The 26907-nt window shown below is 40.8% G+C and overlaps 1 protein-coding gene across 1 annotated transcript in view; it reads left to right on the plus strand.

Moving 5' to 3' along the window:
• The first annotated feature begins 3725 nt into the window (after positions 1-3725).
• The window catches only part of igf2bp2a (insulin-like growth factor 2 mRNA binding protein 2a), a 137321-nt gene continuing 114139 nt past the window's right edge, over positions 3726-26907 (plus strand). The window contains exon 1 of the mRNA XM_062070024.1: positions 3726-3781. The gene's annotated coding sequence lies outside the window, so the exon portion shown is untranslated. The remainder of the gene's footprint in view (positions 3782-26907) is intronic.

The raw sequence follows: 26907 nt of genomic DNA on the forward strand, positions 1-26907 counted from the left end.
AGTAAAAGGTAAGTATAATTAGCTTAATTAATAAGGTAGCTTAATTAGTAAGGTAAGTATAAAGGTAAGTATAATTAGCTTAACTTTAAGCAAAAGTTTTAACATTTTTATCCTTCAACTTTGCTTTTATCTTTATTACTTTTAACTTTGAACCATAATCTTTGACTTTTTATCCCTTTAAATTGAGCTTATTTAACAATTCAATTAACTCAAGCTTTTTAATTATCAAACAGTAAGAAAATACCCAGATGCAATCAATGCTCAAGGTTGGAGTAAATTTGCTGTGGTTCAAACTAAAAACAATTTAAGACAGGTAAGTAAACCAACATGTCAAGGTGAGTTTTAACAAATAAGCATTTCAGCATATTGCAAAGTGGGTATATTCACCGACCATTGGTGTGTTGGAAGTCTTTTAAAGATGGATCTTGTAGATTTTTGCGTCTTGCCGCTCTGCTTGCTTGCATGAAATGAGACAGCACCACCATTCCTTAACAGCTGCCTTGAATCAGCCAATTGGTGGCCATCTTGACCTTGGTGTTCTGGGAAATGTAGTTCTTTCTGGTACTTCACCAAGGAGTAAGATTAAGGAGGAGACAGCTCCTTACTTCCAGGGCAGGGACACTTCATTCACACTGAGTTTCAACTCCACACTTGGTATGAACGTCAACACAGCTTTGAGAAATATTTTTCCGAAAAAGAAAAATAGAGAGCCATAATCAACATTCAAAGTTATGTTGTGTTAAAAAAACTTAAAACTTAATCTTCATTTTTAAAAGCTACATTTACAGTTAGAATATACTCCACCATAAACTACTTAGCAGTCCAGCTTTTTCAAAGAGTTTAACTCCAAGTCATTGAAATGAACATCTGACTTTGGCCGTTCCACTGCAGACAAAACGAATACTATTAGTTTCAGAAAAAATAACTTAATGGACAAGCGGTAGAAAATGGATAGATGGATGGGTTTAACATAGCCAGAGTGAGCTACTGCAACATACCATTTAACTTTGTTTTTGTCAACTTCAGGTGTAATACAATTAAAAAAAAAAACAACTTTGTTTACTTGTTCTGGTTAAGAACAGGACTTCCTTAGCCAGCAAAATAGTTCTGGGTGAATGCCTATCCTCCTCTGCTGGTTGCTGCCAATTGCTGTACTTCATTTTCTGCACAATATCTGATATTAATAAAAAAAAACTTGTTTTGACATCATTCTTAGACAGTAAACTAACAAATTATATTGTTTGCCCATCGCAAACTAGCCCATTGTTACCACAGTTCATATGTTTTAGTATTTTTAAAGTTTATTTTAACATCAGTATTGGTTTAGTTGAGTAAAACATATTTTTGGTAACTTTTTTTTAATACATTACACCTCTTGTAAAACTAACTCGTGAATAACATTATTGTGTAAAATTGTATAAAATACATAATAGCCTGGTAGTTTATGCAGAAGACATGCAAAATGTTGGTACACTCCAAAAATGAAAGGGTTTGCTAATATGTATGTATGTCCATTTTCATGCAGTTATATTTTGTTTGTGTAAACAAGAAATCTGCAAGGTTGTAACTGATGTTCAATTCAACAAAATAAAATACAATTTGAAATAACCTTTTGGCATAAAAATAAGATATTTTTTGTGTGCAATTACACTACCCTACAATGAAAACCATATCCTTTTTTTTTAACAAAATGTGAAAAATATTTTTGTTCTTAGAATGCAATATGTATTTTTTTAATTAGACTGTGATAAATATGAAAACAAGACAAGACTTGCATATTTTAAAAATGGTCTTACACTTTCTCCTATTAAACCAATTAGAAGATAGACAATAAACATGTCTAAAATGGATGTACCCAAAGCCCTTTTAAAATGTATGACTTTATTGCAAAAACATTATTTAATTGTATAGTTAATAAAATATTCCAATTTGAATTCGTATCTGCAGGCCTTCGTGTGTGTTTGTAGGTACCCCCCCCCCCCCCCCTTCAATCTGCAATGTATACTTCCACGGTGGGAGAAGAGGAGCAGCGTCACACCAAGTGGGGGGGTCCCCTCTGTGTCGTGGAGACCCCGCCCCCCTCACACCCACTCTCCCGCTGTGTCGACATATAAGGTACAGGAAGTGCCCGAACACATCCACGCATGCACGAATTCACACTGCAGCCTTTATTGACATTTCCTGCGTGTCACCACACAAGAGACACGCGAGAAGACACTTGCGCTGCAATCAATCAGGGAGGTGTCACGTTACATGCACCGAATACCCGGAAATGGGGGTTGGGTTTATTTGTTAAAAATCTCACATTGTTAAAAAAAAATTAAGTATTTTTTTTTTCATGATTAAATCATTATGATTTTTTTTTTCCCGATATCATGGCCCTCACCTATTAAATTAAATTAAGCCCATCCCTTGGCTGCCATTTTTTTTCTAGTGTTTTCCGCGCGGGTCCAAACCAGCTGGGAACCTACACTACCAAACATTTTTTTTTTTTTTTTTTTTTTTTTAATTTGAGGGGAGCTTTTATTTTAGAGGCGGTGCTTGTTGGCTCCGGAGTAGTGTCGTAACTCCCAGAGTCCCCGTGAAAAGAGTTTGTCCAGGGCCAGAGTTGCTGGTGCAAAGAGGGGGGTTGCCTTGCTTATAGAGCCGTTCCGAGGGGGGTAACTACCGCCTTTTGTCCCTCCTTATACATCATTTTTTACATTTCTTTTTTATTTTTTATTTTTTTTTAAATTACAAATTATCCATCCCTCGCCCGGAGATCTCCTTCCCTTCTCCTCCTGTCAGACCATGAACAAACTATATGTCGGGAATTTAAGTCCTTCGGTCACAGTGGAGGACTTGCAGCAGCTCTTCGGGGAGAGGAAGCTGCCCGTAGCCGAGCAGGTCCTCCTCAAATCCGGCTATGCCTTTGTGGACTTCCCGGACCAGAACTGGGCCGTGAAGGCAATAGAGACTCTTTCTGGTGAGTAATAAAAAAAAAAATGCGTGATGAAATGACATATTTGAACAACAGTTTCTTTTTAACGGGATATTCCACGCGGCGTGCGTGAAATGATCGAAGATCGATAACCGGGCACTTTTTTTTTTTTTTTTTAAAGGTGCTTAAAATGCCCCCGTTAAAAGAGAACCTGAAGGCAACACGAAAGCGTGCAGATTCCGATATGTAGCGTGGAATGTGCGTGTGCGTGGGGTGCCCTTGATGCTTCGGGCTAATTATTTTTCACTTATTTTTTCTCGTGATTTTATTGAAGGAAGCCGAGCGACACCCGCGCGGAAAACTTGCCACTTTCGTGTAGCCGGGATGCCTGGCCGTGTTTTTACGAGGTGTCGTGGAGGTGGGTCGCGGGGGTCCGCAGGAAAAGAGCCCATAAACAGGTAGCTGGTGGAGGCGAGGCGAGGGTGGGGTGGGGGGTTGGGGGGGGGGGGGGGGTCGAGGAGGCGCTTAATTCCGGGCTACACCAGGGGAGAGGTCACTCCACGGACCCAAGCGCACCCTTGGATGGCACCCACCTTGGAGAACATCTGACCCTTGTTGTTGTTGTTGTTGTTTATGCGTGCAAAAAAACACAAAATGCACTGCGAGGCATTGTGGGAGTGGAGAGCGTGGAGGCTTCCCCTCGTGGATACACACACACACACACACACACACTTTTTATATCCACGTTATATCCCTATAAATAGCTGCAAGTGGCTAATGTTGTCTCCCTTTTCCCACAGGTAAAGTGGAATTGCACGGAAAGGTGATAGAAGTGGACTACTCCGTTCCCAAAAAACTAAGGTAAACCTTCCACGCACACGCTTGGATCGTTTGTGTGCGTGTAACCTGTGTGGGCTTCCTCGTGTTGTTGTTGTTGTGGGGGACTTTTGCACAAAATGGACACCCTAATTGTCAAAGTCTTCACACTTCGTCATTCTCAATCGTGACCATTTTTTTTTGGCGTTCACGCCACACGATTGCCTTCCACTTTGCGCCCATTGCGTGACAACAAGGTAAATATTCAACCCCCCCCCCCTCCTTTCTGCAGGAACACGTGACCTTTACATTACGTGCAACCCCCCCTTTGTATGCACGCTTTCCTACACGCTCCCACGCATTGATCTACGTGTTCCAATGCGTATAAAGGTTTTTTTTTTCCCACGCCATTTGAGTTTTGCAAGCTGCAATGGGTGCGCCACTCCACGCAGCCAAACGTGCACGTAGGCCATGATGGCTGAGGCTCATAATGGCTGCCACGATGGCCCTTCCTGTGTGGGGCGGGATCACATGGTGTGTGCATGGGGGGGGGGGGGCATACATGTGTGTACGTGGTGCAAAAAAAAAAAAAAAAGTGCATACACGCGTGTGTGTGTGTTGGTGAATGTACACTACACTCTTCACCCCCACCCCACTCGGCGTCACGCAATCCTCGCCATTGCAGGGAGGTTCCACACGTATGGGCGGAATCATACCGTCTTTTCCACACGTCGTGTGTTTTGTTTTTTTTCTGCACAGGTTTGATAATTGATTTTTTGACGTGGATTGACGTGCTTCATCGGACCCACTCAAATAATGACGCCCCAAAATGGCCATAGCCCTTAGATAAAAGCTGCACTTTTATGTTAATAAAAAAAAAAAGTAATTTAGTGTAAAAAAAAAAAAAAAAATCCATCCTGTTCATAAATTGTAAATATTAATTAATATTTTGACAATATGATTTATGCAACATTTCACAACATTTAAATTAATGTAATTACCCTGCTTATGTAATTTTACAATTATTGCATTTTAAATATTATGAAGCGTTAAAGCATTTAGTTAAACAGCGTGTGTGTGCATTTAGTTAAACTGTGTGTGTGTGTGTTTGCGTGCGTGCGTGCATGTCCTTTTGGCCCGGTGATTTTTACATTTTCTTGACAATGAACATAATGGCTCCATGCTGTGGATGTTAATCATTAGATCAGTAATTAAATATATCATATATAAGAAAGGGACAAGCGGTAGAAAATGGATGGGTGGATAACTGGTTTCCATTTAGGGCCACATGGCAGTTATGGCTGCCGTCAGAGGGCTGCGTGTAAAAGCGAATAATGTATGAATTTGCCTCTGGATTTTATTATTAATTATATAAATTGTTTTAAGTAGACGGTCGATTTTACAGCAAAAATCTGTACATTTACAAAATTCTACTGTAAAATAGTGTTTTTTTTTGTATTTTTTACAACATTTTACGGTAAATGGAAAAAACAGTACCACAGTGTTTTTGGGTTGTTTTTTTTTACGGAAAAAGATGGCAGCTTAGTTGCCAGAATTGATTTTTACAACATTATATTGTTAATGGAAAAACAGTACACATTTTTTTCTTATTCTGGCAACTTACCTGCCAGTTTTTGTACCGTTAAAAACAAATGTACCGTCTTTTCATTTACAGTAATACACCGTTAAAAAAATCTGTAGATTTTACAGTCAAAAACTGGCAGCTCAGTCAAGACAATGTTAACGCAAAAAACTGGTAGTTTTTTAAAAAATTACAATAATATGTTGTAAAGGGTGCAGCACGGTGGTAGAGGGGTTAGTGAGTCTGCCTCACAATACTGCGTGGGTTCCCTCCGGATACTCCAGCTTCCTCCCACCTCCAAAGACATGCACCTGGGGATAGGTTGATTGGCAACACTAAATTGGCCCTAGTGTGTGAATGTGAGTGTGAATGTTGTCTGTCTATCTGTGTTGGCCCTGTGATGAGGTGGCGACTTGTCCAGTGTGTACTCCGCCTTCTGCCCGAATGCAGCTGAGATAGGCTCCAGCACCCCCTGCGACCCCGAAAACGGACAAGCGGTGGTAAATGCATGGATGGATGGATGGATGGATGTTGGTTAGAGTGTCCGCCCTGAGATCGGTAGGTCGTGAGTTCAAACCCCGGGCCGAGTCATACCAAAGACTATAAAAATGGGACCCTTTACCTCCCTGCTTGGCACTCACAGCATCAAGGGCTGGAATTGGGGGTTAAATCACCAAAATGATTCCCGGGCACGGCCACCGCTGCTGCTCACTGCTCCCCTCACCTCCCAGGGGATGATCAAGGGGATGGGTCAAAAGCAGAGGTTAATTTCACCGCACCTAGTGTGTGTGTGTGTGTGTGTGTGTGTGTGTGTGTGTGTGTGTGTGTGACAATCATTGGTACTTTAACTTTAATAAGGTAAAATGTATTGTAATTGTTATGAATTTGATGGGTAGTTTGCTGTAAAGTTAAGTATTTTTTATTTAGACAAAAACATGTATGATAGCATACTGTAATATTTGTTGCAATATTGGATACTATTAAAGTTGAAAAGGTATGCAATTTCAAGCAGTACATATATTTTTTCTGTCAAATTGAAAACAATTTAGTGAGAAAATATGAAGTATTGTATTGACACATATCATTTCCAGGTGTTTGTTGGCCAGATAAAATGACGTGGTGGGCCAGATGTGGCCCCCGGGCCTTGAGTTGGACGCAAGTGGTCTAAACAAAACATTTTTTGCATTATTTAGCTGTATTATTTCTTTCTGTAAGAGCCTTTTAAGCCATCAAGTTGAAGCCAGTCGTACCATTTGTTAGCTCACTCCTATTATCTGAGTCAAGTAAAACATTTTAATCCTTTTATTTAGTGCAAAAATTATAAATGCATTGTTTGCCTTGTTCTTTTGTTGTAAAACCTGTTGCATTTTTTGTATTGTAAAAAACAATTCTAAAAACAGTTTAACAAAGTTTAATCCAGGCATGTTTTGTTGTTTTGATTACGATTTAATTAGTATTAGTTTTAGATAGGCTCCGGCACCCACCTCGAAAGGGACAAGCAGTAGAAACATGGATGGATGGATAGTTTTAGTTGTTAAAGGAAAAGTTTGTCTTACAATTTGTGAACTTTTTGTTTAATTGCAAGTCTAAATTTTTTTTTAATGTAATTCATATAACATTGCTATTAAAACACAGAATGTAATTCCGTTTTTTACCCCAAAATATTGTGAATACTTACAGGACTTTATACTTGAGCAAGGAATTAATCTCCACAAGTGTGGTGTATTTTTTATTTTTTTAACAATAACTTATCTTATAAGGCGGTGTAGCTCGGTTGGTAGAGTGGCCGTGCCAGCAACTTGAGGGTTCCAGGTTCGATCCCCGCTTCCGCCATCCTAGTCACAGCCGTTGTGTCCTTGGGCAAGACACTTTACCCACCTGCTCCCAGTGCCACCCACACTGGTTTAAATGTAACTTAGATATTGGGTTTCACTAGGTAAAAAAAAGCGCTTTGAGTCACTAGAGAAAAAGCGCTATATAAATATAATTCACTTCACTTCACATCTTATATAAGTTGACTTATTGTCAATGCATTCCTTGTGAGGTTGTATGGATATTAAATGTACAGTCTGTGAGGATGAAAAAGATGTACAGTGTACTCTTGCTTGTGTATTCACTTGTGTACACATCTCCATCCCTCTGCAAGCATGTTTGAGCCATACGGGTAATCGTGTTCTTGCATTAACTCATTTTTTTGTTGTTGTTGACCTTGATGGATTACAAGACCGACTTGTTGTTTGGCCGATTAATTATAAAGCAAGGTGTAAACATCTGCAGTGCGCCACATGGCTCGCAACCACAGAAGCGATAGCTGTCAGTTGATCCGTTCCGAATCCATTAAAACTCCCCGGTTGATCCCCAAGTTGTAGCGAGGCTGCTCCTCTGACCCCCTCCGTCCCTTCCGCCTAATGTCTCCTTTCACCTGTCTTACATGGACATGCTCATAATATTGTTGTAGTATTATTAATGAATCATGACGTGTGTGTGCTGTGCAGCAATCATTAGCTTTATTCACAAAAAAAAGTGGTTTAGTGTATTCTTCCTCTTAAGCGGATTTGATGTAGCGCGATGAAGCGCACATAGCTCAGGGGAGAGCCCAGATTTAGATGTGAGAGAATTGCAAATTGTGCCCCTCCAGGACTGCTGGGAATCACTTGTTTAATGTCCTGGAGAGTTTTCCCCAAGTCTACGCTCATACCAGCCCGGCGTGTTTTCATTTTACTCCACCAACCTGTTGCCTTACTGACAAAGTGAAACTAGGACCCCGTTTACACTATCCACGGTAAATCCCACCTAACCTTATCCTTGTCCACACACACACACAATGGTCGTTGAAGACCCCCCGCCACCTCTGTCAGCCGGCGCAACGCGACCTAGTACGCATGCGCGGAAAATGCACACGTCATAGTCACCTCCAGTGTTGCTTTGTGTGCAAGTTCTTAAATTTAACTTATCTGAACAATATCCAGTGTTGTGGTATTTCAATTACCTGGAATCCAGTGTGCTGTGGGGCCCTATTGTAGTGAATCACACCTGAGTCATCATACATTAATCAAATCTTTAATAAACACGTGAAAGTAAACAATGTGACAAAGAACATTTTACAAAAATCAATCTCGGGATCTAGATATCTGGTCAGGACACTCCTCACTCTTTTGCCTTCACCTTCATTGTCCATTCGTTTTTGGTGACTTTATATACTCTGGACCTAGACGTTGAGTCCGCGACATACATGGCGGACAATAACTGATACAGTCTGCTTTGCCAGTCCAAAAGCATTCTATGTTTTCTGTAGTCTTCCCTCGACGGTCAGGTAATACAAAGCACACGCTAACTTTTTTTATCACATCCACGGGAGCCCACATTCTCGTTGTCTCCCGTTCGAAAAATGGACAAAGTTTTTCGCTAAGTAGAATCACAGCTGACATTCCAAAACCTTAAACGCTGGTTTAGTGTGGCTGAAACGGGGCTTAGGCTAAATAACTATTTGTTTAAGGGTATAATATATAATGTAGACATAGCCTATGAGTTAACTGGCCGCTCGTGAGAGAGGATGGGGGTTGTGTCACCTTTTACCCCCTTGGAATATTCATTAGCACCTTTTTAAGACGGGGGGCTGAAGTGAAAGAAGAGCGTCAGTTGTTTCTTCACGCTCAGTTGGAGATGGTTTCACCACTACTTATTAGCCTCACGGTGAGCTGGAGCCTATCCAAGCTGATTTTATGTGAGAGGTGATGTATGCTCTGGACTCATTCACACTCACATTCACACCTAGGTTATTTGGAGATACTAAGTTATCCATAACATGCATGTTTTTACTGTAGATTCCACACAGAGATGTTCCAATGGAGTGTAAGCCCCAGATCTCTTGGTTGTGAGGTAGACATGCTAACCCATGAAAGAGCCATATTGGACCAAGAATACAAAAAAAAAAATCTGTCTGGAGCCGCAAGAAATGAAAAGCCGTATATAAGTGTTATAATGAAGGCAACACATGATGTGTCTATATTAGCTATATTAGCCTACTATCAAAATTACTTTGTGTTGCAGGGCTGAAGCAAATCTGCGTTGACAGAAATGTTGAAATGTAATATTCCTTCTACACATTTTTACAACATTAGAAACCATTAGTAAATCAGAGGCTACTCATAAGGTGAGATAACTCCTGGAAATTACTGGCTTTTAATGGCCAACGGTATAGATGTGTGTGTCCAAGTTAAAGGAAACGGCAGGCTGTCTTCTTTTAATAGATTTATTACAATCTTTGGCAAGCTAGGTAATGTTTGCTGTGGTCTGGAACAACATGGCACACAAACAACTATCAGAAATGCAGCCAATATTACATACAGATAATGTGTCATGAGACATGCAAAACTAAATTATATACAAAGAGGATACAAGTAAAGGATATTAAATGAGCTCAAATATACCTAAGTATGAGGCATAATGATGCAATATGTACATACAGCTAGCCCATACTTGCCAACCTTAACCTCCAAATTCGGGAGATTTGGGGGGGTTGAGGTGGGCGAGGCCGGGCGGCGGGGTGAAGGGGGGACTAGTATATTTATAGCTAGTATTCACTGAAATTCAAGTATTTCTTATATATATATAAATAAAATAAATACTTGACTTTAAGTGAATTCTAGCTCTATATATATATATATATATATATATATATATATATATATATATATATATATATATATATATATATATATATATATATATGTATGTATGTATGTATGTATGTATGTATGTAATTATATATATATATACATATAAATAAAATAAATACTTGAATTTCAGTGTTCATTTATTTACACATATACACACATTACACTCCTCTCTACTCATTGTTGTATTTGAAAGTGCAATGCTTTGCAGTCAGTAGCACAGCCTTTGAAGGAGCGTAGGTATGGGCAGTGTAATATTCTGGGTTGGAGTCAATAACCAGGCGAGGTGACGAAGTTACGTCTCTTTACTTCATACTTCAGAACCGACTCCCACACTTGCCGTCAGGGTGCGCAATACAACGTAAACAGTTGGCCAACCAAAAAGTAACCACAAAACACTATGTTCTTTTTGGTTGGCCAAGCGGATGTGACGACAGGCTGTCCTCACTCAGGTCTGCACGGACCTGGAGGGGGCGTGCCTTAAGTCCGGCTGGAAATCGGGAGAAATTCGGGAGAATGGTTGTCCCGGGAGATTTTCGGGAGAGGCACTGAAATTTGTGAGTCTCCCGGAAAATTCGGGAGGGTTGGCAAGTATGAGCTAGCCTAAATAGCATGTTAGCATTGCTTAGTTTGCAGTCATTCATTGACCAAATATGCCTGATTAGCACTCCAACAAGTCAAAAACATCAACAAAGCGCACTTTTGTGCCTTCACGCACAGTATAAAACTTTTGGTGGACAAAATGAGACAAAAAAAGGAGTGGACGATTTTATATGCAAACAGACTGTTGCGTCACAGTCCACACTATGGTGAATTCAAGAACCGCCGAAATTAGTAGGACAAGACCATATTCACCAAATACTCTCATCAGTGAAGCATACACACAAACATATTAAACAGTGGGCTTTTTAACAATTGGGAAGGTTTGTGTCATGTTTGACCTCAAACAAAAAAACATAATAAAACAAAAAATGTTTTTTCCACCCATCTTTTTCCATCTTTTTCTAGCACACTGTGGCCCATTTGAATTAAAATCTATAATTATTTGGTTCATATAGTTTACATGCAAGTGTAAAGGCTACTGTGTGTGTGCTCTGGTATGTTGTTTAAGCTTTAACGCTTTAACAGCTGAGCTGGACAATGAGTTAACAGTCGTTTTAGCGGACTTACAAATGTCGGATACGTGTGTTAAACAATGCCAAAGCATCAAATCAGAAGGTTCATGTTTTTTGTTGTGAGCTTGCATGCAGTCTGTGATTCTTCTGCTCGCAGGGTTTTGCAGTCTGGCTGCGTTGTGACCTCACAGCGAGGTGGACGTACTTATTTCAAGATTCAGTAAAGTCAGAGGGGGAGGAACTCAGTGTGAGGCCAGCTGAGTTTGAGGAAACACCTGAAAAGTTATGAAAGTATTATTTTCATCTATCGTAACTGCCCAAAGCAACTTTTTTTTATGCAGGTCTTCTATCGAGAGTGTGCAGGTGTACCTGATGTTGTGACCCGGTGAATCTATATGAAGTTTATTTTCGATCGTGTCTAGGGAAAAAAAATAGCTGCGGCTTTCGTCATCACAATATATATTTAGACAGTGTATATTTTCAGAAGATAAATCATGATACTTTTGTAGAGGCTGGGGTCTGGTTTCATTTGCAATCTGGAAACCTCTCTACAAACTTTGAAAAAACAAAATTTTGAACAATTTCCCTTGAGGATCATTAAAGTTTGTCTAAGTCTAAACAAACATCCCGGAGACATATGCAAAAAGTAGGTTATGACAGTCACTGTGGAGCAAAATGTACGCAAAATTTCAATACATATCGGGGATTCTCAAACTGTGGTACGTGTACCACTAGTGGTACGCAGACTCCATCTGGTGGTACGCCCAAAAAAATCACTTGATTAACGTACAATGTTTTATTTTCCTATATTCAAACACAGTTACGGTTCGAACTGTGTGTAATGTTGCAGGGGCCAAAATAGTAAACACCTAGCTACTACGCTACTGTATTTTAATGTTGGTCATTATGGTGGTACTTGGAGAGCCAAGTGTTTTCTGAGGTGGTGAGAACCTCCACGAGGAACTGTTTTGAATGTAGATTAAAATCATCATAGACCCCCCTTTAAGCTCATTGGCTATCACTGCTTGAGTTACTCGAAGGCCCCTTCTACACTAAGCCGGATAAGGTTATCCAGGGTAAATCCCACCTAACCTTATCTTTGTCCACACACACACACAATACCACCGTTTAAGACCCCCTTCCCCTTCCGTCCACCGGCGCAACGCGACCTAGTATGCGTGCACGAAAAAATGCGCGCGTCATAGTCACCTCTGACCTGGAAGTGTATCCTTACCCTTTGTTTCAATGTAGACTAATGCCACATTTCTTTTACCAGTAAACCTTGCTTGCCTCACCATCAGCCACTGTTAGACTATTGTGGTGAATCACACCTGAGCCATCATACATGAATCATATCTTTAATGGATGTTTGAAACTAAACAATGTGATTAAGACAATTTACTACAACCAGCAACTGGACACTGTGCTTGTAGGCTGAAATTGGCGGTCGTACTTGACGGCCGCAACCACTTCATGGCTTCACAATAGTTACTGAGTACAAAACTAGACGTTGAGTAATCGCTCGACATACATGGCGGACAATAACTGATAGTCTGCTTTGTCAGTCCACATGCATTTGCTATTTTTCGTAGTCTTCCCTTGTCCACGGGAGCCCGCATTGTCGTTGTCTCTCCTTCGACAAATGGATAGAGTTTTACACTAAGTAGAATCACAGCTGACCTGGACATTCGAAAGTTCTCTTGCCGTTCCTCTGACACAACACACCCGGTGACGAACATATCCCACCAGGCTGCCGTTCTTACAGGGCTTATCCAAAATCGTCACTCAACATTGCTATGTTGCCGTCTGAGATGTGTTGTATCCCAAATAGCTGCAATCACGCGTTTCCTTCTCTTAAAGTATTCAGGTGTGATTTCCAAAAGCGTCGGTACATGTAGAAGAAGGAGAAACACGGGCATGTCTGGATGACTCGCCTCCATCTTTCTAGTGGTTGCCGCCGGGTCGTTATGAAGCTGGCTGTGGCGTGTTCTTTCTTAAGTCACTTCCTGTGTGGGGCGTGGTCTTTCTGGTGTTACTTCCTCTTTGAACTCAGTTTGTAAACGATAAATGAGTCCATACAAAGCTAAGAGCCGGAGATTCAAGAAATACATGGCGCACTTACCCGTGTAAAAAATTGTCAGAGGAAAGGAACCTTAACCAGTGATTTAGCTGAAACGAGGCTTAGGCTAAATAATTATTTGTTTAAGGGGTTATCCGGCTTAGTGTAGACATGGCCTCAATCAGTAGAGATTTGTAGACTTTGATTTGGACCGTGCAGGAAGGCCACTGTTACACGAGTAATTGAACTCATCGTCAACCAGTCCAGGGGTTTTCAATTATGTTAAAAAAAAACTAATCATGATTGTTTGAACCTTCTACCTTGATTTCAGTTAATGCACAGTTATCCCACTCTACTACTTTGTGGTCACCTTCATTCTTATTGTAGCCAAAGTGTGTTGGGTACAAGCTGCTTGCATTATACTGCCAGCTCTGTGTTAGTTTTCCTCTGTGTAACGGACTGTATAGGACCGTGTCATGTGGATACTTTATCTTTTGCTGCGAGTCGTGTAACCACACAACTAGTGTATTTTAAGGGGGTGGTGTATTAGTAGAGAGATAATTGCAAGAGGGGGAATTCAAAATAAGCAACACTGCAGTTTAACATTGGTTAGAAGTTCGAACTGTCAGTTTCAATTACCGTATTTTCCGGACCAAAGGGCGCACTAAAGGAGTCATATTTTAATAGTTTTTTTCTAAATGTAAAACACTTCCTTGTGTTCTACATAACATGTAATGGTGGTTCTTTGGTCAAAATGTTGCATAAATGATGTTTTACAGATCATCCGCCGTTTTGTTGGCGGTCTTATTTACGTGGCTCACCTTCGGCAGCGTCTTCTCCCCGTCATCTTTGTTGTAGCGGTGTAGTGTGCAAGGACGGGAGTGGAAGAAGTGTCAAAAGATGGTGCTAACTGTTTTAATGACATTCAGACTTTACTTCAATCAATAACGGAGCAGCATCTCCTCATCCGGAAACAACAACACAGGAAATGTGTCCCGTGAAAAACTGCCCAACCGGAACGCTTAAAAACAAAAATTCCTTGGGTGAATAATGTAAACTCACTACACCGGTATGTTTTAGTGCTTACATGGCGAGTTTACTGAAAGATATAAGTAAAAACTTTACACTACTTTATATTAAAAATGGCAACAGCGGAGGATGAATGTCACATAACAAGAAGATAGAGGAAAAAAAGAAGCTTATCGACTACAAAGGATTTATGCAGATCCCAAATACAGATCAGCAGGTACCAGAACGTAAGAAAAGTTGCTTTTGCATAATATCGCAAAACAAAACGCCAGATAATGTCTTACCTTATACACAAACCATAATAATACTCCTATGTTGAAGCACAGTACAATCCTTCAAGCGGTGCGGCTTCATAGCTTACCAAAGTTGTAGTAAAATATTTTGATAGACTTTTAAGCGCCGTATGTTCTATATTTTGAATGGAACATTTAAAATGTTGGTGTTTACTTGAGACATATTGCCATCCTAGTGCTGTCTACACTTATCTCTTATGTTTGACTGCCATCTACTGGTCACACTTATTACACCATGTACCAAATAAAATAGCTTTGAGGTGAGTGAGCTCAACCAAACGTATTCCTTACATTAGGCGCACCGGGTTATAAGGCGCACTGTCAAGTTTTGAGAGAAAAAACGGATTTTAAGTATGCCTTATAGTTCGGAAAATATGGTATTTATCGATCAATGGCCCATCCCTTCGTGGCACGGTGAGCCTAGCATCAGAGATTATCATTGATTGATTGATTGATTGATTGAAACTTTTATTAGTAAATTGCACAGTACAGTACATATTCCGTACAATTGACCACTAAGTGGAAACACCGAATAAGTTTTTCAACTTGTTTATGTCGGGGTCCACGTAAATCATTCAGTTAAAGGCCCCCCTTAATACCCAATAACTGATTTTTCTGGAGCTAATTGTATGGCATTTACTGCTCACCACAGACTGTATTTATTCTCAGTATATATTACAAATGTATTTTCCTTTTAAAATAACTGACGTTCGCGTTACAGGTTTCTTTAGTCATCTCAAGCTGCTGCGTCATAGTCTTGGTATATTTCTGACAAACTGTGGTTAGATAGCTAACAAGTCCTTATTAATGTGCCCCAGCTGGCACATTGGCCAATCAGGTTTGACCCTAAATGATTCACTGGTTTTATAACTGCAGAAATGGACGGATGAAACTGCTGACTCATTGAACACATCTTCAGTTTCGAGTCACTGATAGTATAGTGGTACACTTGACTGATTACAGTGTGGGCTCATATCCCAGCTCATTGAAGAAATGTGAGTGTTAATAGTAAGGCTGGGCAGTATATCGAGTTTGTAAGATAAATCGATATATTTTTAAACAAGATATGAATTAAGAAAATATCGTAATATCAATATAACTTATTTCACGTTAAAATGACCAAACACCGCTTATTTGTTGTGTTCCTTGTTGTCCACTCCCTCTCAAAACTCCATGGGCTACTAAACCCCTCCCCTTCCTCCTTCCAAGACGTGCTTGCACGTACAAGAACATCCATGATTGGTTGGTTGTTTGCAATGATGAGTCACGATTGGTTGAGATTAGGGCAAAACATTTAGGGACAGGCCAATCAGAGGCAAGATAGGGCGGGTCATGGAACCAGGAAGGGAAATCACAACAGACATACCAATGACGACGAGAGAGTCGTAGAAGAGAAGAGGGAATATTCAAGCAGGTGATTTATATATTTAAAAAACTAGTGGAATATTGCAGCGGGATTCTCTTCTTTAGATTTTTTCTTTAGCGATGAAACCCACAAAGCGTCTAATTGGCCACATTTGGACAAATGTATGCGTCTGGATAAAACATTCATTTGAGTTGTTTACCATGTAAGCCCAAATCAAAACTGTTCTCCAGTTGCCAAGCCGGGCATATTTCGCACGAGAAATTCCGCAAAAAATGTACGCCGAAGTGAGGAAGATCATAGCCGTCACTTATTTGGCGCTGACCAGAACTGTACGTGTGTGACAGTCCGTTATATCGTCCACTGGGAATTAAAAAGTGCCTGCCTGCAAATGTAGTTTTCATCTGAGTTTGATACATTTTCTATTATTTGCACAGCTATGTTATTTATTTTACGTAGAAATAATATTTTTCTATTTTATTATTGTTATGTAATTCTGTGCTACTTAAACCGTTTATTTTCTGTGCTGTTAATACCCATCTGGACTAACTGGGTTAATAAAAGTGCCACTGACTGTTTACAGTTGTCATTCACTTCAATTTCAGTGAATCTCGCTCAAAATTGAATATCTTTATATGTATACTTTCTCCGGAAAATATATCGAGAAATATATCGAATATCGAGTTTAAGTAAAAATATATTGAGATATACATCTCCGTCCATATTGCCCAGCCCTAGTAGGGCCCCAACGATGAATCTACTAAATCGATCAGTTCGAATAGAAAAAGTTTTGGATGATACCACAAATTTAGGTATCAATCCGATACCAAGTAGTTACAGGATCATACTTTGGTCATATTCAAAGTCCCTCATGTGTCCAGGGACATATTTCCTGAATTTGTGAACATAATATACATTTTTATTTTTTTTTAAACCGAAAGAAGATGTTGTGATGCCAAAGAATATCAACGTAATCATGGTAGTATCGACTAGATACGTGCCTGTAATTGATATCCTTACAGTGGATGTCAGGTGTGGATCCACCAATGGCGTTTGTTTACATTTTGATACCGGTGAGCTACGGTGTGTAGTGAAGCATGTTTAGCTAATCCTCGTCCTGCAGTGATAATGATACATGTAAGAAACTTCCTTTATTTGTCTTCATGGAAGCGAGGATTAGTGATTTAGAAGTAGCTAAACACTGCAGACGGCGGTTGGACTTTAGCTTTTAGCTAGCTAGCCATGTCTTAAAGCACCTCTTCCTGAGGGCGTTTCAGTGTTATAACTTCACCTTTATCGTTAGTTTTTGAGCCAAAATGTGTCCATTCTCCCTTTTCTGTCTACACACTGTGTCTGTTTGTAAGTACTCCGTGATTGTGCGCTGCCTAACATGCTCGTCTACTCGTAAACCAGCAACGACACGACGTGACTTCGACGCGGGTGCGGGACCGGTACGTTTCAGAGACGGTATCGTACCAAAAATGATTCATTAGTATCGCGGTACTATGCTAATACCGGTATACCGTACCACCCTATTATGGACTGTAGTTTTCGGCCAGGTTTTAGGCGGGGTTTTCCTTCAATATTCGCACATGTTCACACTCCGCTTAAGGAAAACAGGTGAATCCCATTTAAACGCGGAGAGCACGCGAGGGTGTGGTCCTCATGGGCGGGTGGGCAGCTGGGACACACCGCATGTGGTGATTCTCTGTGAGGTATCAACACTTTATGGACTGTGTGCAACTGTGCGATGATGGCTGCTGGACAGGTGGAATGAAGACGGTGAAAAGTAGCATGTGTACTGGCTTTTATTTTTAGCCCGGGACCCAAGTCTGAATGATCGATGGCTTACTGCGTATTAATCATCCCGTGGTGAGAAAACTACACATGCTACAAAAAAAGACTGTGTGATATTAACCCAACAAGTAGTAATAATGATATGTTTGGATAAGCGTCTGTCTCCTCTAATCTCTGTGTAGAGTTTGCATTATCTCCCTGTGGCTTTTCCCAAAGTCCAAAAACATGCGTGTTAGGTTCAGTGAAGACTATAAATAGACTGTAGGTGTGAGTGTTTGTCTGTCTTGATGTGTCAGTGATTGACTGTGGGTCTGTCCGGAGTGTGCCGTGCCTCTTGCCCTAAAATAACACAACAACAAGCCAGTACAAGCTGTTTTTCAGAAAACTCTAATACGTGCACCAATGTGTCATTGTCTGCCGGATACAATACCAAAAGAGGTGGCGCTTTTATTTTGAAGGCCCTAGTGTCTGACCGATTTCCAATCTGCTCACTAAATTTGGCCGAAACCCTAAAACAACTGACAACAGCTATTATTTTGTCTTCCATTAAAGTGAAGTACCGTATTTTCCGGACTATAAGGCTCACTTAAAATCCTTTTTTTTTCTTCTCAAAACTCGACAGTGCGCCTTATAACCCGGTGCGGAATCATTTTGGTTGAGCATACCCACTTCAAAGCTATTTTATTTGGTACATGGTGTAATGATACGTGTGACCGGTAGATGGCAGTCAAACATAAGGAGATACACTACCGTTCAAAAGTTTGGGGTCACCCAAACAATTTTGTGGAATAGCCTTCATTTCTAAGAACAAGAATAGACTGTCGAGTTTCAGATGAAAGTTCTCTTTTTCTGGCCATTTTGAGCGTTTAATTGACCCCACAAATGTGATGCTCCAGAAACTCAATCTGCTCAAAGGAAGGTCAGTTTTGTAGCTTCTGTAACGAGCTAAACTGTTTTCAGATGTGTGAACATGATTGCACAAGGGTTTTCTAATCATCAATTAGCCTTCTGAGCCAATGAGCAAACACATTGTACCATTAGAACACTGGAGTGACAGTTGCTGGAAATGGGCCTCTATTCACCTATGTAGATATTGCACCAAAAACCAGACATTTGCAGCTAGAATAGTCATTTACCACATTAGCAATGTATAGAGTGTATTTCTTTAAAGTTAAGACTAGTTTAAAGTTATCTTCATTGAAAAGTACAGTGCTTTTCCTTAAAAAATAAGGACATTTCAATGTGACCCCAAACTTTTGAACGGTAGTGTACATGTAGACCGCACTATGATGGGTCTCAAGTAAACAACACCAACATTTTAAATGTTCCATTGAAAATATAGAACATTACACATGGCGCTCAAAAATCCATCAGAATGTTTTAGTACGACTTTGGTAAACTATGAAGCCGCACCGCTTGATGTGCTTCAACATAGGAGTAATATTATGGTGTGTGTATAAGGTAAGACATATTATCTGGCGTTTTGTTTTGCGATATTATGCAAAAGCAACTTTTCTTACATTCTGGTACCTGCTGATCTGTATTTGGGATCTGCGTAAATCCTGAAAAATTGTGCGCATCTGCCTTCGTAGTCCGTGTCGACACCGTAGTCGATAAACTTCATCTTTTTCTCTATCTTCTTATGTGACATTCATCCTACGCTGTTGCCATTTCTAATATAAAGTAGTGTAAAGTTCTTACTTATATCTGTCAGTAAACTAATTTGCCATGAAAGCACTAAAACATACCGGTGTAGTGAGTTAACATTATTCACCCAAGGAACTTTAGTTATTAGAGTTCCGGTCGGATGGTTTTTCACGGGACATACTGTATTTCCTGTGTTGTTGTTTCCGGATGAGGAGATGCTGCTCCGTTATTGATTGAATTAAAGTCTGAATGTCATTAAAACAGTTAGCTCCATCTTTTGACACTTCTTCCACACCCATCCTTGCACGCTACACCGCTACAACAAAGATGACGGGGAGAAGACGCTGTCGAAGGTGAACCACGTAAATAAGACCGCCCACAAAGCGACTGTGAGAAAGCGGCTTCAAGATGATCTGTAAAACATCATCTATGCAACATTTTGACCAAAGAACCACCATTACATGTTATGTAGACCACAAGGAAGTGTTTTACATTTAGGAAAAAAAAAAAAAGGCTCCTTTTAATGCGCCCTATAATCCGGTGCGCTTAAAAGATCAAAAATAGACCATCCATCGGCAGTGCACCTTATAATCCAGTGCGCCCTATGGTTAAAAAAATACAGTACACATTTTATAATGTCTCTCAGCACATTTCATCAACATATTTAAACTATAAAAATGGTACCCTTTACCTCCCTGCTTCACACTCATTATCAAGGGTTGGAATTTGGGGTTAAATCACCAAAAGTGATTCCCGGGCACGGCCACCGCTGCTGCTCACTGCTCCCCTCACCCCCTTGGGACCCATTACCACCCTGCTTGACACTCAGCATCACGAGTTGGAATTGGGGGTTGAATCACCAAAAATGATTCCCGGGCGCGGCCACCGCTGCTGCTCACTGCTTCCCTCACCTCCCACAGGGTGATCAAGGGTGATGGGTCAAATGCAGAGAATAATTTCGCCACACCGAGTTTGTGTGTGACAATCATGGGTACTTTAACTTTAACTTTAATATTTCCTCTCAAGAGTCAATACCATAGCAATTCAATTAACTAACATACAGAAGTCGATGTACTAATCATATCCTCCTAAGATCAAGTGTCCCCTGCAGTGGACATTTGTTGATTTTGTTAATAATGTATTAGATTTATATAGCGCTTTTCTCGACACTCAAACGCTTCACAGAGAAGTGAGAACCTATCAATCATTCACCCCACCTTGATGGTGGTAAGCTATGGTGTACCCACAGCTGTAGACTGACAGAAGCATGGCGGCCAATTTACGCCTACGGCCCCTCCGACCGCCCCCAAACATTCATTCACTTTCATACACCAGTGGGAGCGGCAAGGGTGACGTGTCGGGCATCGAACCTGGAACCCTCAAGTTGCTGGCACGGCGGCCCTAATCATCAGGCCAACTCCGTCCACGTTTGTTGCTTTTGTCAAAGTTACAATTTTAGATAAAAAATGTCCTTGTTATACAAAAAACATTTTTATTTCATTTAAATGATTGAACATGCTTACTTCAGGCCGATGGGTCTCAAACTTTTTCACTAAGTACCACCTCAGAAAACACTTGGCTCTTGAAGTACCAACATAATGCCCAACATTGATGCACAGTAGCGTAGTAGGTCTAAATATTAATTGAAAACAAGGCAGACCAAGTATATTTAACATTTTTTGGCCACTGTAACATTACAGACAGTTTGAACAGTAACACCATATTTGAATAGAGGAAAATAAAATACTGGACTTTGATCAAGTGATTCTTTGGCGTACCACTAGATGGAGCCTGTGTACCACAGGTTGAGAATCACTGCTTTAGTCCATAAATAGGTAGAATATTCTTTTAAAAAAAAAATCAGCAATAGCGTGAAAGAGCAAATGTCATGTTGCCATGCATGGATGCAATTTTCACTTATTTGCATGCACTGTGTTTATTGTTGTTGTCCCGATACCAATATTTTGGTACCGGTACCAAAATGTATTTCGATACTTTTCGGTACTTTTCTAAATAAAGGGGACCACAAAAATGGCATTATTGGTTATTTTTCAACAAAAGATCTTCGGGTACATTAAACATATGTTTATTATTACAAGTTTGTCCTTAAATAAAATTTGAACATACAAGACAACTTGTATTTTATTAGTAAGTAAACAAACAAAGACTCTTAACTAGTCTGCTGACGTATGCAGTAACATATTGTGTCATTTATCATTCTATTATTTTGTCAACATTATTAAGGACAAGTGGTAGAAAATGAAATATGAATCTACTTGTTCATTTACTGTTAATATCTGCTGGGAACAACAGCAACTCAGCCACCAAGTGGTAGGCCACGTAAACTGACAGAGAGGGGTCATTGGATGCTGAAGCGCGTAGTGCAAAGAGGTCGCCGACTTTCTGCACAGTCAGTTGCTACAGAGCTCCAAACTTCATGTGATCTTCCAATTAGCCCACATACAGTACGCAGAGAGCTTCATGGAATGGGTTTCCATGGCCGTGCAGCTGCATCTAAGCCATACATCACCAAGTCCAATGCAAAGCGTGGGATGCTGTGGTTTAAAGCACGTCGCCACTGGACTCTAGAGCAGTGGAGACGCCTTCTCTGGAGTGATGAATCACACTTTTCCATCTGGCAATCTGATGGACGAGTCTGGGTTTGGAGGTTGCCAAGAGATTGGTACATTTCAGACTGCATTGTGCCGAGTGGGAAATTTGGTGGAGGAGGAATTATGGTGTGGGGTTGTTTTTCAGGAGTTGGGCTTGGCCCCTTAGTTCCAGTGAAAGGAACTTTAAATGCTCCGGGATACCAAAACATTTTGGACAATTCCATGCTCCCAAACTTGTGGGAACAGTTTGGAGCGGGCCCCTTCCTTTTCCAACATGACTGTGTACCAGTACACAAAGTAAGGTCCATAAAGACAAGGATGACAGAGTCTGGTGTGGATGAACTTGACTGGCCTGCACAGAGTCCTGGCCTGAACCCGATAGAACACCTTTGGGATGAATTAGAACGGAGACTGAGAGCCAGGCCATCTCGACCAACATCAGTGTGTGACCTCACCAATGCGCTTTTGGAAGAATGGTGGAAAATTCCTATAAACACATTTCGCGACCTTGTGGACAGCCTTCCCAGAAGAGTTAAAGGCCTACTGAAATGAGATTTTCTTATTTAAACGGGGATAGCAGGTCCATTCTATGTGTCATACTTGATCATTTTGTGATATTGCCATATTTTTGTTGAAAGGATTTAGTAGAGAACATCGACGATAAAGTTCGCAACTTTTGGTCGCTGATAAAAAAGCCTTGCCTGTACCGGAAGTAGCGTGACGTCACAGGTTGTGGAGCTCCTCACATCTGCACATTGTTTACAATCATGGCCGGCAGCAGCGAGAGCGATTCGGACCGAGAAAGCGACGATTACCCCATTAATTTGAGCGAGGATGAAAGATTTGTGGATGAGGAAAATGAGAGTGAAGGATTAGAGGGCAGTGGAAGCGATTCAGATAGGGAAGATGCTGTGAGAGGCGGTTGGGACCTGATATTCAGCTGGGAATGACTAAAACAGTAAATAAACACAAGACATATATATACTCTATTAGCCACAACACAACCAGGCTTATATTTAATATGCCACAAATTAATCCCGCATAACAAACACCTCCCCCCTCCCGTCCATATAACCCACCAATACAACTCAAACACCCGCACAACACACTCAATCCCACAGCCCAAAGTACCGTTGACCTCCGCAAAATTCATACAGCACATATATTTCCCCAAAGTTACGTACGTGACATGCACATAGCGGCACGCACGTACGGGCAAGCGATCAAATGTTTGGAAGCCGCAGCTGCGTACTCACGGTAGCGCGTATCCAACTCAAAGTCCTCCTGGTAAGAGTCTCTGTTGTCCCAGTTCTCCACAAGCATGCGTATCCAACTCAAAGTCCTCCTGGTAAGAGTCTCTGTTGTCCCAGTTCTCCACAGGCCAATGGTAAAGCTTGACTGTCATATTTCGGGAATGTAAACAATGAAACACCGGCTACGTGTTTGTGTTGCTGCAGCCGGCCGCTAATACACCGCTTCCCACCTACAGCTTTCTTCTTTGCTGTCTTCATTGTTCATTAAACAAATTGCAAAAGATTCACCAACACAGATGTCCAGAATACTGTGGAATTTTGCGATGAAAACAGACGACTTAATAGCTGGCCACAATGGTGTCCCAAAATGTCCGCTACAATCCGTGACGTCACGCGCAAACGTCATCATACCGAGACGTTTTCATTAGGATATTTCGCGGGAAATTTAAAATGGCACTTTACTAATCTAACCCGGCCGTATTGGCATGTGTTGCAATGTTAAGATTTCATCATTGATATATAAACTATCAGACTGCGTGGTCTGTAGTAGTGGGTTTCAGTAGGCCTTTAAAGCTGTAATAGCTGCAAAATCATATTGAACCCTATGGGTTAGGAATGGGATGGCACTTCAAGTTCATATGTGAGTCAAGGCTGGTGGCCAAATACTTTTGGCAATATAGTGTATTTGAGTTTTCCCATGAATGTTGATATATAATACGCATTAGGACGACCTTGTCATTTCTCAGTGGAAGAGAGATTGCCGATCCGTCAAACCTGCATGTTCAGCATGTATCGGTGGCACTGGCACACGTGGTAGAGTGGTCAGAGGGCTGATTTTATTTGACGGTTAACGACATCCCAGCAAGCAGTCAAAGCAAAAATAACCAGTTTTCATTATGTTTCTCTAAGTGCAGCGGGGAAAAAAAAACACACACAAAAAACTGCTGAGTCTGATCATGTGTCACAGCCCGAGCCCTTTTCTGACCTTTTTTTAAATTTTATTCATAAAGCTCGCTCGGAGCCGTGATTCTCATCCTTTTCCATATGTATGTGCACCCGCCACAGCAGCGAGTCCTCGGCGGTTTGCTCGGCATGAACAGTAACCGTCACAAGCCCGCCATTGTGCCTCTTCTTCTGGTTCCGAGCGAGAAGAGGACACACACACACACACGTGCGGACTTCCGAAAGATGGGAATATTTGTGTTGGCGCATGTCCTTTTCCCTGTCCGCTCCTACAGTACGTGAGGAGACATAAGCAATGCTGATAGAGAGGAAGCATCGCCGCCTCCTGTTTGTGGAGCTCATGGGGGCAGCAATAACTTGCAGCTCACACACAATTCTCCTGCTGGGATAAGGAATTGATCATTTGAGGACTTAAGGGCTTTTTTGTCTGCTATAAAACCACATTATTACATAGTATACAGTATATACAGTTGGGGTCAAAAGTGTACATACACTTGTAAAGAACATAATGTCATAGCTGTCTTGTAAGGCTGCAAATCTTTGGGTGTGCCACGATTCCATTCAATATCGATTCTTGGGGTCACGATTCGATTCGTTTCTCGATTCAAAAAAGATTTTTTGTCGATTCAAAATGATTCTCTATTCATTCAATACATAGGATTTCAGCAGGATCTACCCCAGTCTGCTGACATGCAAGCAGAGTAGTAGGTTTTTGTAAAAAGCTTTTATAATTGTAAAGGACAATGTTTTATCGACTGATTGCAATAATGTAAATTTGTTTTAACTATTAAATGAACCAAAAATATGACTTATTTTATCTTTGTGAAAATATTGGACACAGGGTGTTGTTTATTTTAATTTTTTTTATAAATGTCTAATGATAATGTCAATGTGGGATTTTTAATCACTGTTATGTTGAAATTGTTACTAATATTGATACTGTTGTTGATAATATTAATTTTTGTTTCACTACTTTTGGTTTGTTCTGTGTCGTGTTTGTGTCTCCTCTCATTCAATCAATCAATCAATCAATGTTTATTTATATAGCCCTAAATCACAAGTGTCTCAAAGGGCTGTACAAGCCACAACGACATCCTCGGTACAGAGCCCACATACGGGCAAGGAAAACTCACCCCAGTGGGACGTCAATGTGAATGACTATGAGAAACCTTGGAGAGGACCGCATATGTGGGTAACCCCCAAGCCCCCCCCTCTAGGGGAGACCGAAAGCAATGGATGTCGAGTGGGTCTGACATAATATTGTGAAAGTCCAACACATCAGCGAAAGTCCAGTCCATAGTGGGGCCAGTAGGAACCATCCCGAGCGGAGACGGGTCAGCAAAATAGAGATGTCCCCATCCGATGCACAGGCTAGTGGTCCACCCCGGGTTGGGAGCAGAGTAGAAAAGAAAAGAAAAGAAACGGCAGATCAACTGGTCTAAAAAGGGAGTCTATTTAAAGGCTAGAGTATACAAATGAGTTTTAAGATGAGACTTAAATGCTTCTACTGAGGTAGCATCTCTAACTTTTACCGGGAGGGCATTCCATAGTATTGGAATAGAAAACGCTCTATAGCCCGCAGACTTTTTTTGGGCTCTGGGAATCACTAATAAGCCGGAGTTCTTTGAACGCAGATTTCTTGCCGGGACATATGGTACAATACAATCGTCAAGATAGGCAGGAGCTTGACCGTGTAGTATTTTATACGTAAGTAGCAAAACCTTAAAGTCGCATCTTAGGTGCACAGGAAGCCAGTGCAAGTGAGCCAGTATAGGCGTAATATGATCAAACTTTCTTGTTTTTGTCAAAAGTCTAGCAGCCGCATTTTGTACCATCTGTAATCTTTTAATGCTAGACATAGGGAGGCCCGAAAATAAAACGTTACAGTAATCGAGACGAGATGTAACGAACGCATGGATAATGATCTCAGCATCGCTTGTGGACAAAATGGAACGAATTTTAGCGATATTACGGAGATGAAAGAAGGCCGTTTTAGTAACACTCCTAATGTGTGACTCAAACGAGAGAGTTGGGTCGAAGATAATACCCAGATTCTTTACCGAGTCGCCTTGTTTAATTGTTTGGTTGTCAAATGTTAAGGTGGTATTATTAAATAGATGTCGGTGTCTAGCAGGACCGATAATCAGCATTTCCGTTTTCTTAGCGTTGAGTTGCAAAAAGTTAGCGGACATCCATTGTTTAATTTCATTAAGACACGCCTCCAGCTGACTACAGTCCGGCGTGTTGGTCAGCTTTAGGGGCATGTAGAGTTGAGTGTCATCAGCATAACAGTGAAAGCTAACACCGTACTTGCGTATGATGTCACCTAGCGGCAGCATGTAAATACTAAAGAGTGCAGGGCCAAGAACCGAACCCTGGGGAACTCCGCACGTTACCTTAACATAGTCCGAGGTCACATTGTTATGGGAGACACACTGCATCCTGTCAGTAAGCTAAGAGTTAAACCAAGACAAGGCTAAGTCTGACATACCAATACGCGTTTTGATACGCTCTAATAAAATATTATGATCAACAGTATCGAAAGCGGCGCTAAGATCAAGAAGCTCAAGACAGTTGCTCATCATTGCTCTGTTTATTGCAGTTCTGAGTATTGCTGGGTCGGGTTTGGTTTTAGAATTGGATTGCACTGTTATGGTATTGCTGTGTATTGTTTTGTTGGATTGATTAATTAAAAAAAAAAAAAAAAAAAAAAAATTAAAAAAATAATCAATTTTTTAAAAATGAGAATCGATTCTGAATCGCACAACGTGAGAATTGCGAT

This window comes from Entelurus aequoreus, linkage group LG14, assembly GCF_033978785.1.
Source record: "Entelurus aequoreus isolate RoL-2023_Sb linkage group LG14, RoL_Eaeq_v1.1, whole genome shotgun sequence".
Lineage (NCBI taxonomy): Eukaryota > Metazoa > Chordata > Actinopteri > Syngnathiformes > Syngnathidae > Entelurus > Entelurus aequoreus.